Raw genomic sequence first — 20,616 nt, 5'->3', positions numbered from 1 at the left:
CCAGCTGCACCCGCTCTGCCCTGAGCGGTCCAGGCACCGGAACTGCTGCACATCCAGGCTGGATGTCCAGCTCCCTGAAGCCAGGATCCGTGCAAACCCGGTGTGACGCCACCTGCAGCGCCTAGGTCCGCGCCAACCCAGTCCCTGCGCCCTGCTGCCTCCCGCCCAGAGCCCGGGGCCCCGATCCTGCGGGCACGACAGTCAAGGAGCAGGCTCGGGACCTGAATCCGTGCCCGGGCCGAGCGCGCTCCCGGGAGCAGAGCCCCAGTTTCCCCGCGCATTCCCGCCATTCCCCCAAGGCGCGCTCCCGGCCCCCTACTCCCAGCAGGCGCGCTCCCGTGGTGCGGCGCGCGCCTTGCAGCCAGCCCGTGACGCGCTGCTCCCGGTGTCCGCGAGCCCCGCTCCCCCGCGGAGCTCGGCGGCGAGCGCCCGGGAGGCGCGCGCCCTGGCTCGGTGGCCCGCACGCGCGCTCCCTTCCCTCGGTCTCCTCGCGCCCCGGCGCGCTCCCCGGTGCCAGGGCCAGAGGGAGGGGAGGAGGGCGCGCGCCTGTGTAATGCCAGGAGGACGGGCTAAGCCCGCCGCCGAGTTACACAACCAGTCAGGGCAGATCGCGCTGCAAATGTGACTTTCCCCAAGTCAGCCGAGCTCCGGGCAGCCCGCAGCAGCCCAGCCCTGGCCCCGGCCGAGCCCCTGCCCCTGCTCTGGACGCTTCGCTGCAGCGGTGGCTGGAAGAGACTCGCATGACATGTTTCCTCTGGGCAGTGGCACTGGGTGGCGTGTGGTGACCCCCGAGGCTGGGAGAGCACCGCCCGGGATCTCCTCCGCCGGTGGCATCGCATCCTCCTCCTAGACGGGGTAGGTACGGGGCGAGCTGGGGGGGTGGGGGTGCTCCCCACCTGGGCTGCTGGCCAGTGGGTCCTGCGGAGCGCAGGGCTGTGTTGCCTCTGCAGAGGTAGCCAGCGAGCGAGGGAGATGCTGTTGCCAGACATTCATCCCTTCCCTAGATGCGTGTCACAGGAGTTTTTGCAGGATGGAGGGAATTAGATCAGCCGGATTCCTGCTACCTTATTGCCTTTGCTCTGCTCCTCAAACATCTCAATTCCCTTCGAAGCAGGACTTTTCTGAGCACCAGACCAGGTTTTCAACTCCTGCTTCAGCTTGGAACCTTCCATCAGCCCACAATTCCCTTTCCAATATTTACCTTTCAACCATAAATTAAACTCTTCTTTAAAAAATAAAAATCCACAGAATGGAAAATGAGAAAACACTGGGCATGGAGTCGAATTTTTGTGACTCAGAGAATATATTTTTAAAGTCATTCTGGTAGTTTTAAGCTTAAATTTAGCAGACATGGAAGCAGCATCTTAACCAGAGGAGACTCATAACTTACCTGTGGAGGGTTTTGGGGTGAAAGTGAGTGACAGTGTGAGTTCCAAATGCCATGCATAGTTGGAATTACAGTGTGTCATGGTGCTGTGAAATCATTGGAGGGAAATAATAAAAGAGCAAGGGTTATGTTGTGTTTTGTTTGTTTTAGTGAAAGGAAAATTGATCTGCGCTAGGATTTCTTTCTATTTTGAATTTCTATAATTCTGTGAATCTGGTAGTACTAAAATACAGCAGGAAGAAAAATTAAAAGCCAAGTCATGTTCCTGAGAATCTAAAATCCAGGTTAAAAAGTTACTCCTCCCAACATAGATATTGTGCCTTTTGGTTTTGCAAACTGTTTACATTAAAAGCAGGGGAATGTGAAGACTTCTAAAGATCCAAGTATGTTTCAGATATAGATTTGTAAATGATAACTCTTAGACATATTGTTTCTAATAATTGAAATTGTAAAGAGATTGCTCTGGATGGTTCATATTTGAAACACATTTTGAAGCTGAGGTTATGTGACTCATATGGTGTCATACCTATTTTATAGAACATTTGCCCTTTGTAAAATTCCACAGTCCTGTGTAGAATTGGAGCCACTGTATTTCCAGCTTTGCCAGTCATCTGAACGGTCTTCAAAGTAGATCCCTCATAAGTAGATTTAAGAGCAGTCCCATAGTCCAATATGGGGGCAGAACTGACACTTAAATTCAAGAAGGGTTTATTCTGATGGAAGTTGTATTCTTGAGCTAGGACGTAACCCCAGAAATTATATGGCTGAAGTTAAAGCCATTAACAATTTACCATCCTTTATCAACCTATTAGGGTGTGGTATAAGCAAGGAAGGGTTATTTATTACCCTGAATTTGTTTTGTCTTGTGCAGTGAAAGCAGAGGTATTGATCTAATTAATGAGATGAGATGTTCTATTTGTGTAGATGGTGAAATGTCAAGAGACACTTCATTTCTTAAACAAAAAACACTGTCACCTGTGCTCTCTTCCCCTAATTTCACTGGATTGTACCTACTGGTACCTGGAACTTTGGTATAGCAACATGGCTTATATCAGAGTCTGTTAATGATACGTAGGACTTGTTCTTTGTAGAGTTATAGCAGTATACAAACACTATATAATACTCTTGATGGGAAATCCACATTTCTAGTATATACTATAAAAACCATTTCAAATGCTGGAGAGCCTGAAATGGATTTTGTGTGTGCGGATTATTGTAAATTGTATGGGTTTTTTTAAGAACACAAACTACAGATCAGAGTACTTTGCAGTAGTTACTGGATCAGTAAAATCAGTTTGGGCTCTATGTACTGTACGTGAGAAGAAGAGGCATTTTATAGGAACACAGCACTCTGTGGACTAATATGCAGTAATCATGATAACACTATGGACTTCTTATCAGACCAGGCTCTGACAAATATAGTAAGCAGTAAAGAGGAGAAAAGTATTCATCACCAGTAAAAGAGAAGTAATCCTAATGGTTATTAAAGAAAAACCAGTGAAGGTAAAAACGAGCCTCCATTAGAACAATATTGATGTGATGCTTTCACATCTCTCTGGTTAACTCTGTTTACAACTGAAGCTCTGAAAACTGCTAGGAGTTGAAACCATGGAAAATATATAAAGGATCAGAAGAATTTGTTGGTTGTTCTGTTTGTTTTACTTATCAAAAGATATGAGTTTGATTTATTTTAGTTAGTATAAAGTTAATATGGCTTTTGAGTCTAAAGTGAGTTAGTGTAAGTGAGTAACGCTGGTTGAGACATTTTGAAAATAATTGAAATTTCACTGAAAAATGTTTAAAAAATGTATGCAGGATTCTTTCCCCATTTTCCAAGCAGCTCTATATATGACTGTGTAAAATGATTTTACCAGTTTAAGACTCATTTTGAGCATCCACATATTCAAAAGCAGCTCAGGGTTAAAGATTACTTTTGGCACGTGAGTAGTCCATAATGAAAATCGCATGGTATTGGTAGCAAAATCAACCAGCAGAGATATTGTTATTAAATCCAGCTTCTGCTCAAAAGTGCAACAAGAATTTGGTAGCAATGCTTTACTGTTCAGACTTCGGGCTTGCATACAGACACACAAGTTGTACTGCTTTAACCAAACTGGTATAGTTAAAGCAGCGCATTCTCCTTAGTGTGGACTCACTTAGACCAGTATAAAAATACTTATACCCCTATAGCTTATTCCTATGTGGAGGGCCCTACCAAATACACGGCCATGAAAAACACATCACGGACCGTGAAATATTTTCTCCCTCCGTGAAAATTGGTCTTTTGTGTGCTTTTACCCTGTACTATATAGATTTCATGGGGGAGAGGAGCATTTCTCAAATTGGGGGTCCTGACCCAAAAAGGAGTTGTAGGAGGGTCGCAAGGTTATTTTGGGGGGTCATTGCCACCCTTACTTCTGCACTGCCTTCAGAACTGGGTGGCCGGAGAGCGGTGGCTGTTGGCCAGGCGCCCAGCTCTGAAGGCGGTGTCCCGCCAGCAGCAGTGCAGAAGTAAGGGTAGCAGTACCGCAACCCCCCCATAACCTTGTGACACCTCCCCCCCAAAACCCTCCTTTTGAGGTCAAGACCCCTACAATTACAACACGGTGAAATTTCAGATTTAAATAGCTGAAATCATGAAATTTACAATTTTTAACATCCTATGCCTGTGAAATTGACCAATATGGACCATAAATTTGGTAGGGCCCTATCTATATGGGATGAGGAATAAGCTATACCTTTTAAGGCATCTTTATCCTGCATCCACACTAAGAGTTGTACTGGTATGACTCTTCCAGTAAAAAAAATTACCCCATAGCCAAAATAGCTATACCAATACAAAACTGTGTAAACCAGGCTTTCATAGTGTGCGGCGTGTTATTAAAATGATATACCACTAGATCATTCTAGTTCCAAACATCTGGTAAGTCAGTAATGCAGAGAGTCGCTGACATTTATTCCCTATGACCTGATAAGACCATTCCTACATCCCTATTCATCTGACACACATTAGGTCAAATTCTGCTGTTTTACATATGCAACCTCACTGAAGTACCATTGGACCAAATTCTGCTCTCATTTGCATTGCTGTAACCTCAGTGACTTCAACTGGATTGTGGTGTATAAATGAGAAAAACATTTGATCCAGGGAACTCAGTTGTGCCTTTGTGTCGGTGATGGTTTTTCATAGATACTAGGATTGGAAGGGACCTCGAGAGGTCATCGAGTCCAGTCCCCTGCCCGCATGGCTGGACCAAATACTGTCTAGACCATCCCTGATAGACATTTATCTAACCTACTCTTAAATATCTCCAGAGATGGAGATTCCACAACCTCCCTAGGCAATTTATTCCAGTGTTTAACCACCCTGACAGTTAGGAACTTTTTTCTAATGTCCAACCTAAACCTCCCTTGCTGCAGTTTAAGCCCATTGCTTCTTGTTCTATCCTTAGAGGCTAAGGTGATCAAGTTTTCTCCCTCCTCCTTATGACACCCTTTTAGATACCTGAAAACTGCTATCATGTCCCCTCTCAGTCTTCTCTTTTCCAAACTAAACAAACCCAATTCTTTCAGCCTTCCTTCATAGGTCATGTTCTCAAGACCTTTAATCATTCTTGTTGCTCTTCTCTGGACTCTCTCCAATTTCTCCACATCTTTCTTGAAATGGGGTGCCCAGAACTGGACACAATACTCCAGTTGAGGCCTAACCAGCGCAGAGTAGAGTGGAATATGGTGCAGAGATACACCCGAAGGAGAGGGCTGGGAGGTACATGTCTCAGAGAGGCGCAGTGTTACCCAGTGCACCCCAGCATGCAGGGGGAGCACAACCACTATGCTTCCCCATCGGGCTAGTATTTATACCACCTTCATCACCATAACATATGAGCACCCAGAGGGGGCACAGCGTACACTCCTGTCTGTGGCCAGCTGTCGGTGATGCTCTCCATTTCAGATGAGTGCAAGGATTCAAGTTGTGGCTGGCCCCTCTTTAGAGCAAAAAGGTGATAGGCTCCATGTACCCTGCACTTTGGATGAAATGCTTCTCCATGCCTTGGGCCCGCGCAATGCCTATTTACCACCTAAAGCCCACATCAACCCTGGTTTTTAGTGGACTGGCCTTCTGCACAGATACGGGTCACTTGTCGTGCACCCAGAGAGCCCACTCCACAGAAGTACGTGGAATTGCATGGACTGGGGAGGAGTTCATAACAGAATTTGACCTACTTTATTTTTCATTCCAGAGCTTCAGCCTTGTCTACGCACAGAAGTTGCACCAGTTCAACTTCAGTCCGTTTTTAAACTGATGTAATTTAACTGGTGCAACTCTTATTTGCGTTTAAAAGTGGCTTATTTTGGTTTAGTTTAAACTTGTTCCTGATTAAATTAAACCAGAATAACCCACTGTTACACTGAAATAAAAATTTGCACTGGTTTAACAAAATTGGTTTAAAAATCACACCTATATTGTAATGATGCAACTTGGTCACATAGACAAGTCCTTCTACAGAGCCTGAAATAAGGTGTGGATTACAAGCAAAATGTAGTATTAAAAAAATACAGTGTAACTCAGGAGACTGAAAGTCATTCATAATACAGTGCAAATCTGGTCAATCGTGGCACTAGATTTAAAATTACCCTTGCTCCAGTTCAGATCCAAACATGTTAGCAGAACTTTGTGGATTGTATGTAGGGACCTACGGAAGTATTAGAAGATTGCCAGCTGTAAATTATAAATTAACATTCTTCACAGGAACAGTTTTGTCATAGGAATGTTGAATGCATAACGTAAGTCATCTTCCACTAGAAAGAAGAAAGCAGCTTAGGTGAGCCTGAAGCAGAGATTGCAAACTTGATAAATTCTTTATTCATAGAGATTCAAAAATTCAAAAATGGCAGCGCAGATGAGGATAATTCTGAGATAGTAAAAGAGGAAGTATGTTAACCAAACCCCAATGAGTTGTTGAAGTGCAATTCCGCCAACACCATTTTATTTAATTTTATAGGCGCTTCTGTGGTGCACATCACTGCAGAAACTGAATGTCTCATTAATATTGTGATATAAAACACTGCCAAACATATCTTTCCTTTGCGGGGGCTTGCAGGATTGGTAATGACAGTAGATTACTGGTTTGAATCCAACCACAGTTGCTAGCGGTCCAAAGTCATTGCTATAGGATGGCTGTTTGGTGAAGTGTATGTAATGAATCCAGTTCCTAGTGAACAGGTGTCACCAGCATATAAACTGCCCTTAAAAATAGTACTCATTGGTCATCTCTGCACACAGGGCAAAAACTGAACAGCCTTCGAGTGTGCTCTCTCCACTGGAGGTCTAAATACTCCAAAGCCATCATTAAGTGACTTTTCACAAGCTTTAAATTCACCTGGAATTTTACACTCAGTGCCTAGAGCTTCAGATTGTAAGTAATATCTGTATTTGTATTTATAGTCTGCATCTGACTGTTCTCTATCTCTAGTTAGGCACCAGACTGGGATTTAGGAGATCTGTTTCCAGCTCTGCTACAGATTCCCTTTATGACCTTGGGCAAGTCACTTAAATTCTCTGTGCCTCAGTTCCCCCATCTGTAAAATGGGAATAGTAATCCTTCCCCATATCACAAAGGTGTTGCGAAGATACATTCATTAATGTATGTGAGGTGCTCTAATGAATGGTGTGTGTGTGTGTAATTTTGTTTACAAACAATCTGAGCTCAGTCAAGGTTTCAAGTATGTAGCAATGTAAGGAATCATATCCACAAAAATGCTGATCTCCTCCCTTGTTGCACCTGCTCTGCCTGTAACACACATACACACTTAAAATAAATTAATAAGGTTTGTTTGTGCTGAACATTTTCTGGGACCTGCCCACTGTAATCTCACTTTAAATCATGGCAGTATGTTGCCCATTGCTTTTGGATAATAAAGTTTCAACCATAAATAATACATTAAAGTGTAAACCATTAAAAAAAAAAGAAGATAGTAGCACATACTGCCTTTGAATGTTCTGTGGGTGTGTGAGAGAGAACATGATAAATACAGAATGGATTTTAAAATTAATTCAGATTAATTAGAGTGGGGGAGAGGGATGGAATCCTGGCCCCATAGAAGTCAATAGGAAAACTCCCATTGACTTAATTCGGGCCAAGATTTCACCCAGTGTTAAAGCCAGATACTGGAATCAACTGAACTAGTAATAGCTTCACTAAAAAGTCCTTTTGAAGCATCACTTAGCTTTAGTCTCTTGAAGAATATAGAGTAAACCCACTGCAAGTCAGTTTTTATTATGGGGGGAGGGTGTTGTGTGATTGGTCCAGTGTTTGCTTGCCATAGCAAACATAGTAATTAAGGTTTCCCAGTGGTAGCCGTGTTAGTCTGTATCAGCCAAAAGAACGAGGAGTCCTTGTGGCACCTTAGAGACTAACAAATTTATTTGGGTTTTAGCCCACGAAAGTTTATGCTCAAATAAATTCGTTAGTCTCCAAGGTGCCACAAGTACTCCTCGTTCTTTTTATAGTAATTAAGGAGGTTATAATAATTAAGGAGGATCACACCCCATGTTTAGGAAGTATAGGGCTAAACCTGTTTAGCCTGTCTCTGATTCTAATATACATGAATGTGATTTACAGTAGATTAAAAATTCACTCTGATCAAACTGTTTTGAATCAAATCGTACACAGTTAGGGGCTTCAGCATAAAACAAAAGAAGACTTCAGCCCTCTTTTTTGCTTTTTCTGTACACATTAAAGTTTAATATGCATGGTCTATTTGTGGTTGCAACTGACGAACTGGAATCAGGGCTATTTTTTCGTTCCCCTTGTAACATAAGTGGTGTTAGTGAAACAAACCAAAACGGGATTTCTGCTATCCCTAAACAGATACATTTCATATTTAATCTTATTTATTGCAGAGGGATGAGCTTTATTATTAGAGAAGACACTGAGTCAACGTAACCAGTCTGTCAGTCATAGCGATAACCTTTGGCAGTGGCCTCCCAGCATTATTAGACTTTATGTTTACATAGGGGGCATATCCGCCCCTGGGAGTCACTCCTGGGACAGACGGTTCATGTTGTCATTGATGCTGCTGCGGCCAAATGCCTTGCCCTATTAGGGCTGTCTCAACTACATTGCCAGCAATGCCCCTCTGCCATGTACATTGGCCAAACCGGACAGTCTCTACCTAAAAGAATAAATGGACACAAATCAGACATCAAGAATTATAACATTCAAAAACCAGTTGGCGAACACTTCAACCTCCCTGGACACTCAATTACAGACCTAAAAGTTGCAATTCTTCAACAAAAAAACCTTCAAAAACAGACTCCATCTAGAAACTGCAGAACTGGAATTAATTTTCAAACTGGACACCATTAAATTAGGCTTGAATAAAGACTGGGAGTGGATGGATCATTACACAAAGTAAAAACTATTCCCCCATGCTAATTTTCCCCCTACTGTTACTCACACCTTCTTGTCAACTGTTTGAAACGGGCCATCCTGATTATCACTACAAAAGTTTTTTTTCTCCTGCTGATAATAGCCCACCTTAATTGATTTGTCTTGTTAGAGTTGGTATGGACCCCCATCTTTTCATGTTCTCTTTATATATATATCTCCCTACTGTATTTTCCGCTCCATGCATCTGATGAAGTGGGTTTTGAGCCCATGAAAGTTTATGCCCAAATAAATTTGTTAGTCTCTAAGGCGCCACAAGTACTCCTCATTCTTTTTGCTGATACAGACTAACACGGCTACCCCTCTGAAACCTGTCAACTACTCTTGGAATTTGGGTTATCAGAAGCAAGATCTTCTGAAATCTTCCTCTGGGTCCCATTAGGCTTGAGCTAAAACCTTCAGCTGAGGGACCCCATTGCTTGGGGCAATTTGCAAAATTCAGTGTCAGCTCCTCCTTTCCTTGGTTAAAACATGGGATAAACCTCTTGCATGGGAAGAATCTCAAAAACCAACAACTTCAGGATGGGACAGGGAGCATGATTTTGCAAGAACCTGAGCAAACGCCCCTTCAACTTGGTGGCAGAGCTCTCTTGGGCTTCACTGGGAGCAGAATCAGGTCCCAGGTGTAATGAAGTAACATTGTTTAATTTTACCACTAAGACATTTAGAAATTAGTAATGGGTCTGATCCAGAACTCCGTATATCAGAGACCCCCACACTTGGCGGGAGTTCATATTCACATCCAAATCTGGATCCAAACTCCCCCTGGTTGGGCCCATTCGCCATGGAAAATGCAGTTCGAGTTTAAAACGATCTACATTAGTGAGTTTGTTGTTTGTTTTTGTAGGAGTCTCTTGTGAATAGGAATGTAGAATGGAAGTTTTCACTTGCGGGACAGAAGACTAGCACAAAAGGGACAGCCTCTCTGGTTTGATTCTTTTGAATGGAAGATTTGAATCTATGTGTGATCCAGCTGGAATAGTGTCTGAGCTGAAAGCTGTCCTCTGATGCAGCCTATAATATGCTCATATACTTGAGCCTACAATAAGTGAAGTTTTATAAGTATAAAACATCTTTTTTATTTCAAAAGCTGTAGTGTTTGTGGAAACTGCCATGGGATTTTCTAATATAGTCCTGTTTGATTTACTTCACTGAAGAGTTATCAGCAAGTAGAGCAGATAATTAATTCTGCATAGAAGGCAAGAATCTGATGATGCTGTATTATGATGTATTGAAGCTCCTAAGAGACATGAATTTTTCAGTTAATCTCGCTTGGATTGTAGCTGAAATCTCCCCTTTTATTAAACTGTGCTGTCCGTTTCAATGCTTACCATTCAGACATTTTAAAGTAGATTTTCTTTATTCTTATGTGATTTACAGATTCACAAGGAACTTCGTAACAAATGTTTGTTTCATGTCATTATACTAATGTATGCAGATGTTTGTACTTGATTCTTTGACCTTGAAGTAAATATTGCAGTGATCAGACATATTTTCAGATGGACATTGCCAAAAGATTTCTTTGAAATTATCTGATATTGTCAAAACATTATATTGTATTAGATGTACAGTAATACAAATATTTTGTTTTTGTCTTTCGCATCTTTGACACAATGTTTAGAAAGTCTAGGGATGAAATCCTGACCCTATTGAAATCAATGGGAGCTTTGCCATTACAAGGATTTTATGGCTCTGTATAGTAATGTGGAGCTTGGAATAATTAGTGCAATAATTACCCTTTTACAAAAAGAAAAAAGTATGTTTTATTTGTATATTCTTGTAATATATTTACTGTGGAAAAAAGGGTTTGGAGGAGTTAAATCAGCTAAGCTCAATGTTAGATTTATCTTTAAAATTTCCAACAGGTCACTGAAATTGAACATTTGATCATAAAATAGTTGTTTTTGAGCAAAAACATGGAATTTGTTTTTGTGCATTTCCTGACATCAGTTTCAGATTTTCTTAGGCATCATCTCAGTTGACATTAATGCCTGATTCTGCTCCTAGCCTGGCAAAATTCCTAGTGACTTTGATAGAATAGCACTGAGCCCCTGATTTGGGAATTTTGTTGGCACATAGTCCCGCTAAGAGAAAAGATGGCACCACATGCTTGGCTCTAGAACAGGGGTTCTTAAACTGTGGGTCATGACCCCATTTTAATGAGGTTGCCAGGGCTGGCGTTAGATTTGCTGGGGCCTGTGGCCGAAGCTGAAGTCTGAGCCCCACCGCCTGGGGCCGAAGCCGGAGCCCAAGGGCTTCAGCCCTGGGCAGCAGGGCTCAGGTTACATGCCACCTGCCCGAGACTGAAGCCCTTGGGCTTGGGCTTTGGCTTTCCCCTCCCCCCGCCTGGGTCAGTGGGGCTTGGGCTTTGGGCCCCCCAACCCAGGGCGGCAAGCTCAGGTTTCGGTCCCCGCTCCTGGGGTCGTGTAGTAATTTTTGTTGTCAGAAGGGGGTCGCGACGCAATGAAGTTTGAGAACCGCTGCTCTAGAAGAAAAGTGTTGCTATTCGATATAAAAGAAGCAAACATCTGCAAGATCTTAAAAACGTTTGACATTGACAGAAAAAGAAAAATTCTCAACTTGTGGGCCAAATTCTGCTCTACGTTCCCGAGCTTATAAGGTTAAAGAAATTAATTGACTGGTTGTACCGTATTTAACATGTATATGCAGTACACTTAAATTGCAACCCATGATATCATCACCAGAAATGGATATTCTCTCATTGCCTTGCTATTAAGAATGGCTGTTTCAAAACCATACTAACATTCCTGTCCAGACTGGATATGGATCAGAGTAGTCTTAAATCATTTTCAGAATGGTTGTGAAATACTTAATCAGTTATTTCCTAAGGGAAATGTGTTTGAGTGCATGAATAACGGTAAATATTCCATTCAGCAATTCAGCTACTACAGTAAAGATAAACAATCCACTGAGATTGAAGGGAGCCAGTTACTTGCTCTGGGCATGATTTCATATTCACTTTAATGGGTGTGTTGAAATAAGGGGGTTTGATGCTCTTTGGTTTTCTCCTTTTGTGACTGCACTCATCGTAACCAAGGGGCCCACTTTAAATAAACATTAACACAGTTTAATGCTGATGAGAGTTGCCAGTTTTAAGCTGCAGCCCTCTGATTATCCATAGAGAAGGTACAGCATGGGATAGAGTAGTGCAAATTGCCATACTCTGCCCCAGGGCCGCTCGGGGAGGGGGGCAAGTGGGGCAATTTGCCCCGGGCCCTGCAGGGGCCCCCACGAGAATATTATAATTAATTATAAATAAAAATATAATATTGCAACGTTTTTTTTATGGAAGGGGCCCCCGAAATTGCTTTGCCCCAGGCCCCCTGAATCCTCTGGGCGGCCCTGCTCTGCCCAGTATTTCTTAGCCGTAACCTGGGGCTTCAGGCTGTTTCTAACTGGGATACAAACCCATCCATTCCTTGGCCTCTGCTGAGATTGCCTATATGGATGTCAGGCTTTTGGGACTGGACCGGCACTCATTGCAGACAGGCCACCAAATAGTTGGCACATGGTAACCAGGGCTGCCCAGAGGATTCAGGGGGCCTGGGGCAAAGCAATTTCGGGGGCCCCTTCCATTAAAAAAAGTTGCAATACTGTAGAATACTATATTCTTGTGGGGGCCCCTGTGGGGCCTGGGGCAAATTGCCTCACTTGCCCCCCCCCTCTGGGCGGCCCTGGTGGTAACTCCATTCTTTCTTTTTAAGACATGAGCCATATATGAACAATAGATGAGGACCCTGTTTTGCTTTTGCGTTTCCTTCGATCTACTCAGCTGTTCATGTCATCTAAAAACCAAAAAAAAGTGTAATATTACTTTCATGTTAAATCAGGCAGGGTGAAATCCTGGCCCTGCTGAAGGCAATGACAGTTTTGACTTCAGTGGGGCCACCATTTCACCTGTCCTGATTCAACATTCTCCTCCCAGAATGTGGTCCACATCCTCGGAAGACAACCTTTGACGTTTCCTTGCAATTTGTGAGAGACATGCTCAAAAATGTTCGAGAAAACGGGAAGAGGGAGGAAGAGGTTATAAGTACAAGTTACTTTCTCCTCTCCAACACTGTGTGAAGTCTTCAAGAAACTGGGACTATTAGTTAAAGGTCACAGAGATTTTTAATTACTACTGCTGGGTCCATGTTACCATGCAGATTATCGTCAGAGATCTCATTGACCTAGACAGTATTATGGGGTCACATTTTCACAGAAATGTACTCTTTTTGAACCGTTTTTGAAGTGCATTCCTATCCAGACAGGTTCTCCTCACCATCTGGCTGGAATGTAGCTCTCCTCTACCGGCCTAGTTTTATTGAGTTCTTCAGTGCGCTCAATTTACACTGTCTCAGGACAAAACCTGGTTCCACACGGTTGCCCTTTGGTTGGAAACGTTCCTTTAAGTGAAAACCGGTGCCGTCGGTTGTTCATGTCCAGCTCAGCTGTGAGTGTGCGACTCCTATACCTTCAAAGGTGGGATTTGCAGTGTCATGCAGTCAATTAGGCCCTTGCTAGCATTAGTGCTCTTCTTGGAGGGAAGGATTTATTTCAATTTTTGTACACAATGGGGCCCTGGTTCTGACTGAGGCTCATTAGCACTATGGTAATAGAGATATTAAATAATAGAAATAATAATTTTTTAAAAATGTGCCTATCCAGTGCTCTGGGTTCATGTGCAATTATGATAAAAGCTATAGACGGTGCTTAAAACCAGTGTCCCCAGAAACAATACTCTCCCCAATCTTACCAGATTTCTACCACGCACACCAGTAAAGCTCTCCCACCACTTGCGGCGCTTTACTCATCCCTTCCACTCGTCCCCTGACAAATCCCCAAATATCATGCAGCTATTTAGCGTGTGCCCTTTTTTTCACTTCGTAAGCGAATGCATTGGTAGAAACAACAGTTGTTAGGACATGGCCGTGAAAGCATTAGGAACAATAGCAGGGGAGATGGCCAATAACTCTTCAGTGTCAAAACTGCACCCGAGAGGTGCATTTGGCCACAGCCATTTATAGCACATTGCTGGGCTGGAACCCAATGCTCAGGGTCTAACTGATCACCATATTTGAGGTCAGGAAGGAATTTTCCCCTGAGTCAGATCTGAGACGCTGTTTTTTTGTTTTGTTTTTTTGCCTTCCTCTGCAGCATGGGGCACGGGTCACTTGCAGGTTTAAACTAGTGTAAATGGTGGATTCTCTGTAGCTTGAAATCTTCATGATTTGAGGACTTCAGGAACTCAGCCAGAGGTTAGTGGCCTATTACAAGAGTGGGTGGGTGAGGTTCTGTGGCCTGCAATGTGCAAGAGGTCAGACTAGCTGATAATGATGGTCCCTTCTGAGCTTAAAGTCTATGTGTCTATGAGACGTATCACCAGGGTAGTGGGGAATAATTCCCCTCTCTCTTAGCCCCCAGGTAGTTTTCTATCCCAAGCCTTTTTTTTACGTAGGCTTTGTATAGGTGGGGCACATATTTTCCAGCCTTATACAGTTAAAAAAAAATCAGAAACCCAATTGTGAAATTGACATTCCGTGTGTGCTGAGTCATATATTTTGGTTATTTGAGATAATTATCCATCTAGCCATTGCAAATGAACTGTGGGGGGTGGGAGGGAGATGCGTGTGCATAACTTAAACAAGGCGGATTAAGACCTTGGGTATTTGTATGTAATATTTACAACAATAGGGACCTCCTACGAAAGAGCTACAATGGATGGATGTGTCACTAGCTTCAAAAAGTTCCAAAAGGTCAACACAACAAAGCTGCAGAGATATTAAGACATAGAAATGTTGATCTTTATCTTCACTTTTCCACCTTCTGAAAGAAAGTTTGGCTTTCTCCCTTGCGTTCTAACAAATCTGCACTGTATCTCCAGTGTAGATTGGTGTTATTTTGTAGAATGCTGCAAGTTATTACATTAACTGTTTTAAAATTCTAGGGTTTTGAATACAAATGACCATCTCTATAAAGGTTAGTTGCAAACTGGCATGTTGAAACAAAGACAGAATTCTTTAATGCAATGATGAAAAAAAAACGTGCATCAGAAGTTAGGGTATTTTTTTTAGAAAGAAACCTATCAACAATATTAGCAGTTCCAAGTATATAAGTAGCAGCAATTCATCTTGCAGAATTTTGTAAGCTTCATTGGGTCAAATCTATCCCTGAGGTAACTTCAGTGGACTTACATCAGGGATGGATTTGGGCCAACATCTCTTTCGGTTCTTGAGTCTTCTAGAATTATGTGACCCACATATTACAGATGAGTATGATTTTGTCCAAGATGTATTCACTTACTATATTTATCATGTGTCTTATTCATAGTAAACAAGAGAAGACATCTGTGGAGAAGGTCTGGTAGCCACAGAAAAATGTTTTTCATCATATTCACTAACTTGTGTCATTATTAACTGTTCTGGGCTCAGAGGGCTGTTCTCTAAGGAGGCTGAAAGCACAGGCATATATTTTATCCTTGGGACTCCTTGCAATCATACAATATATTTATAATGCAGTGGAAGTCAAAAATCTGTTTCATGTGGCTTTGGATGGAAAATTGCCACTTCATGACAACTGCAGGCAATTATGGAAATTCTGAGTACTGGGGATGAGTTTTCTTACAATAATGCTCCAATCCGATGCTTAATCATACATTTGAAACAAGTGGGCTTGGAATTTATGAAAAACGTTTACTTATTCAGATGTCAGGCACAGGCCAAGAAATAACTTGATCGGGTTAGTCAAGTTTGAATAGAAGCAGCAGTAAATGAATGAGAACTACTGTACTAGAAACACATCTTACGCTTGCAGTCGTGGTGCTCAGTCCTGTGAGATGCTGACATCCTCAGCTCCCCTTGTTTGAGGGTACTCAGTACTTTGCAGTATCAGGACCACCCTTTCCATAATTCAACTCCGTTTCTGTCTTAACTTCTTCTCCTCTCTTGCGACAGAAAAGTTGAATTTTTTTATATCTCCTCCTCCTTGAAAGGATCTTCACACGTACAGGGAAATGTCGAGGTTTTTTCTTAGCTTTAAGATTGCAGAGATGGCAGCACTAAGGTCAGTGGGGCGTGAACATGAGCTCTGCAGGAGAACAGATGTGAGCAGATCATTTAAGGATTGCAGCAGTAGCTCCCAGAGCCAAATGAGGATAAGGCAAATTTTGAAATGTCAGAGCTTTATTTAAATTCTTTTTCATTTATATGCACATTATACCTGGAATAGAGATGTAATGCTCCAGACTCAAACATACCAAGGAGATAGAGACGTTGCTTATACTTGAACTAGGGAGCATAATGCCAAATCTATAGAATGAGGTCAGTTAGCTTAGTTGCTGTGAGTCCTTCGATATTCATTTAATGGCTAAGCAGATAAAATTCAGAGTCTCACATGCAAGCGTACTTAGAGTTTTAACTACCAAAGCTCTTTATAATTCTCCCACAGCTCTTTCTCCCCAGGCAGTTGAACAGTTCTGCAGCACCCAGTACCGTTCCACCTGGGTTGCACATGCATCCTGAACCTGATTTCTCATTTACTGTAGCTATGAACCAGAGATTCTGGTTTCCATTCTGTTTAGAGAGAGGACTGAGCTGTGGAGTGCTAAATATGAGATCCCCAAAATTCAGGTGGCATTTGGATTTATGGTTCAGGCTTAAGTCAAGAAGTTTAGATCTGAATCAGGAGCTGAACTTCCTTCGGGTTCCGAGAGGGTCTCATCAATCATGTGTCTGGTTTAGGCCCATCTCTAATCCTGTTATGATGATGTTGCCTTTTTAGAATAGTTTCCTGATGTTGCTCTGCATTTCAGAAAGTCCAGTTTGGTGACACACTGAGTGAGCACTCAAAATCAGGCCACTTCTGAAAAATGTCAGCAATTGCTCTCTACGCTGGGTTTCCTTCTCAGTTAAAAATCAGTTATTTACAGGGACATATGTTTAAGGAACATTTATGTCTATAGTATACTATCTGAAGAAGCTTGTTTTAGGAGAGGCAGGATTACCCCAGGATATGGGTTCAATCCTTAACACAGAAACCAACTTCCTGTGCAAGTAACTTAGGTCACAACCTAGTGTTCACCAATTTTGGTTGCTGTGAGTGCACAGCACTTCTGAAAAATCGGCTCAAGTTTTGTGTGGTTGGGCAACCATAAACAGAAGCAGGCGTTTAATGTCTCAAACTCAGCTTCCAAAAATAGAAGGATCACAAGAAGTGGACCGTTTTGAAACTATTGGCCTCAGTTTCCTCACCTGTATAATGGGATAATCTCATCTCCTTATTGCCGGGGGCGCGGGGGAGGATTTGTAGGGCTTAATTGATGTCTATAAAGTACTCCGATGCCCTCTGATGGAAAGCAATGTGGAAGTAAAAATTATTATTTCATCAATTTATAGTGAGCCTATCACAAAGTGTGTGAACGTTGTACAACAGAAACTAAAGTACAGGGTGTCACATCATGGAACAAAACTCCAGGAGCTCCAATACCTAGGCTGACAAAGCAAATGAATCTGGTGCAGCAGGAAGCAGAATGGGACTCCAAGACTCAGTGTCCAGACTAATCCAAAATAATAGTCTAAGGGAGTATAAGGATGCGAAGCAAGGAGGGAGCCTAGAGTAGGTCAAGAACAGATCGGTTGAAAAACAGGCATTGTTCTGAACGCAGCCGTCTAGGGACTCGGGCAGACTTCCTTCAGGAGGGAATTCCATTGTCACGGTACCTCTTCTGACTTGCACCTTTGCAATGGCCGCCTGGCTGGGGAATCGATTGGCTATGGTAGTTCACATGTAGCCTTTACAGAGGGCTCAGGCACATTCGTGGAGGAGCAGGGGGGTAAGTTGCACAAGCACTGCCTGTGCCATACCTGTTCTGTGGATAAATGGAAGACGTGGCGTTTCAGACTGGCAAGCCACTACTCTTTGAAAATCACTAAGGCCCCGATCCTGCAAGCTGCTTGGTGTGACCAGATCCTGAGCCCACATAGAAACCTCTTTGAAGATGAGGAAGGTGCAGAGCAGTTTGTAGGATTGGAGCCTACATTTTCTTAGGGCTTGGTCCTGCATGCCTTACTCACTCATAGCCCCCTTGTTTTTGGCATGCAAGGCATGGATTGTGTTATTTTTTTAATAATAAGTTCTCATCAGCTCTGTTACTGGAAACCTCAAGCACAACACAGCAAACACAAAGCATGTTTGCTCATGTCATCAGCAACATCATCCTCCAACATCTGAAACATATTTTATGCCCACAGTAAAGAACAAAAAGAAAGAAATTGTACAAATAAAACATACTTTTTTAATAGGCATAGCATATAAAGAAAGAGGGCCTGCCAAGGACATTAATGCCAGTATTGCATTTTTAGATTGATGGAGTAATTAAAACATGAAATAAAAATATATGCAAAATATATTTGCCATCTCATGTCATGCACCTTATGCCTTTGAAAAACTGCCCCTATATTTAGCATAGATAAATAGATCTGTCTGTGTCCTATATGTTATAAGAAGGAAACTACATATCTGATCAGGAATTTGTTATAACAGCCTGGTTAGGATCCATTAAATAACAATTCCCAAAATGTAACAAAAATCTGATTATACAGGAAATAAAGAGGCTTTGAGGATATTATGTATTTATATCTGATTTGTTTAGAAGTGTCTCTTCGGTTGTAGACTGGGTGCAACTCATTGTGTTGCTGATGACTTGTTCTCTGGCTTTTAGCCTTACACAATGGGTATGTGGGCATCTGGTATGATTACATGCCTAATTGCGCTTTATTGTTGTATGGTGAGGAACAGCACAAGACCTAAAAATAGGGTCTGTGTGAGACTTGAGTGGTGCATAGATATTGTGCTGGGTCTCTGCACAAGGGTGAATTCCACCTGTAGTAAATTAGGTAAGGGCGAGTTACAAGAAATGTTGTTCAGCACATCAGGACAGCACGTCAGAAGGGGAACCTTGCCGTGTAGACAGAAGTATTGATGAGGTTTAAAAAACAACCCAACCCAAGAGAATGGCACAAAGAAAGATTTATAGAAGACAAACTACTTCTCGTTTTAACGGGAATGATATGCAGTATCTGCACAGTCTGTTTCATAAATGAGTTTTCCAGCTGCCTCAAGCACCTTTAAGAGGTTACAACCAGTGAGCCCTAAAAAGACAGTACATTGTGTCAGAGGGCAGAGAAGAGTATCTGACAGTGCTACAAGCCTGACGTAGGAGGAGATAACACTACTGATTTAGTTGTGAAAGTTGGTTTCCTTTAGAAATGAACACAGCTCCCAGCTGCTTTGTTATTCTAGCATGTTAAGAGTAGTCTGAGCTAGCAAACTGGGAGAGAGAGACTTTAAAAATATAGATGTACATGTTACATTCTTGGATCTCAATAAACAACGTCCGGGTTGTGTTCTGCCATGAAAAACCAAGGGTTGGAATCAGTGGAAATATATCCTGAAATTTCATCAATATAATCATAAACATCATTTGTCCTTGTGCATCAATATCTTTGTCTTTATTCAGCTTAGTTGAGCCACTTTTCACTGCTAATTATTTGCTGTGTTAACCCTTTGCTGCTGTTAGTTTTGTGTTCTGCCAGCTCAGCGAATGTGATAGTGGAGTGCTCCAACACAGAACAGAAGGCCACAGCACCCTTCTGACATTTTTATCATATTCATGTAGTAGGAATGGTTATTGAATTTGTGCGGTCAGTAGGTCAGCCGTGTAGGAATCCTCCTTGAACGTCACCAGCACTGCGGCTGGTAGAAATTGTGCTGAATATTTCTTTTTCCAAATTGCCCTGCATTAAAAAATCTATTTTTGCACAATGGGGTCACTGTTTAAACCAAACCAAATTGTTACGAACAGTAGATATTTTGTGGGAAATTTTGTAGAACATCCTATTTAAGAATAATTCTGCTCATTACATTTTCTATGTTGTTTTTCTCTTTTTTTTTTTAATACCGTTGGAAACATTTGTTTGAAAACCCACATGCCCCAGTTCTCGCTAAAGGATATAAAGAATTTCCTATAACTCATAGAAAATTCTGTAAAGCATTCCATGTAAGGAAGACAGCGGTTTGTATACTGCTTATTTTCTGAGGACATTTGTATGACAGACACCTGTTTCTGCTTTCACTTTAATGGGGTTACTTCTGGTTTACACCAGGGTAAATCAGAAGAGAGTCAGGTCCAACTTCTTTATGGCCTAATAGTTTATTTACTCTTGATGCTAGTTTTCAGCCTGGTTTTCTAATACTCCACTACTGATATCATGGTATGCTATGGAGGAAATAATTGTGTCAGTATTATAATATCTGTTGGGAAATAGGCCTCAAGAGTAGGTGAACTCTGAGGCAACAAAGATTTTGTTTCATACAGAACGTCCTCCGAAAAGATATAAGCAGATTTATTTCTTACGCGTTCCCGACTGAGGGCTGGAGAGCGGGAGAGGTTTGTGTTATTAATCTTATGAAGAGATTAATAAAACGGTTCGTCTCTACTAGTGTTACCTTCAGGCCAGGGTTGCCTCTTCCTGCTGGAGAGAATGGGCCTGGTTCTCTGCTGAGAGAATTATAGCAGCAGAGAATTTGGTCTACGTCTCATGCAGGTCAAGATAAGTATAATTAGTAGAACTCGGTGGAATGCACTCAGCCAGCAAGGTCCTGGAACAAATTTTGAAAGAGAAAATTGTTAAGGACATAGAGGTGAATGGTAAATGGGATAAGATATAACATGGTTTTACAAAAGGTAGATTGTGCCAGACCAACCTGATTGTCTTC

At 42.2% G+C, this 20,616-nt stretch overlaps 1 protein-coding gene across 5 annotated transcripts in view; it reads left to right on the top strand.

Annotated features, from left to right (window-relative positions):
* Window positions 1-427: 427 nt before the first annotated feature.
* The window catches only part of PASD1 (PAS domain containing repressor 1), a 78,773-nt gene continuing 58,584 nt past the window's right edge, over window positions 428-20,616 (top strand). For 4 of the 5 annotated variants that reach the window (XM_065556701.1, XM_065556698.1, XM_065556702.1 and 1 more), the window contains exon 1: window positions 428-855. The gene's annotated coding sequence lies outside the window, so the exon portion shown is untranslated. The remainder of the gene's footprint in view (window positions 856-20,616) is intronic. The other variant, XM_065556703.1, reaches the window with a different exon arrangement.

The sequence above is a fragment of the Chrysemys picta genome, chromosome 9, assembly GCF_011386835.1.
Source record: "Chrysemys picta bellii isolate R12L10 chromosome 9, ASM1138683v2, whole genome shotgun sequence".
Taxonomy (NCBI): domain Eukaryota; kingdom Metazoa; phylum Chordata; order Testudines; family Emydidae; genus Chrysemys; species Chrysemys picta.
The sequence above is the reverse complement of the archived record's forward strand: the minus strand, read 5'-3'. Positions and strand labels throughout refer to the sequence as shown.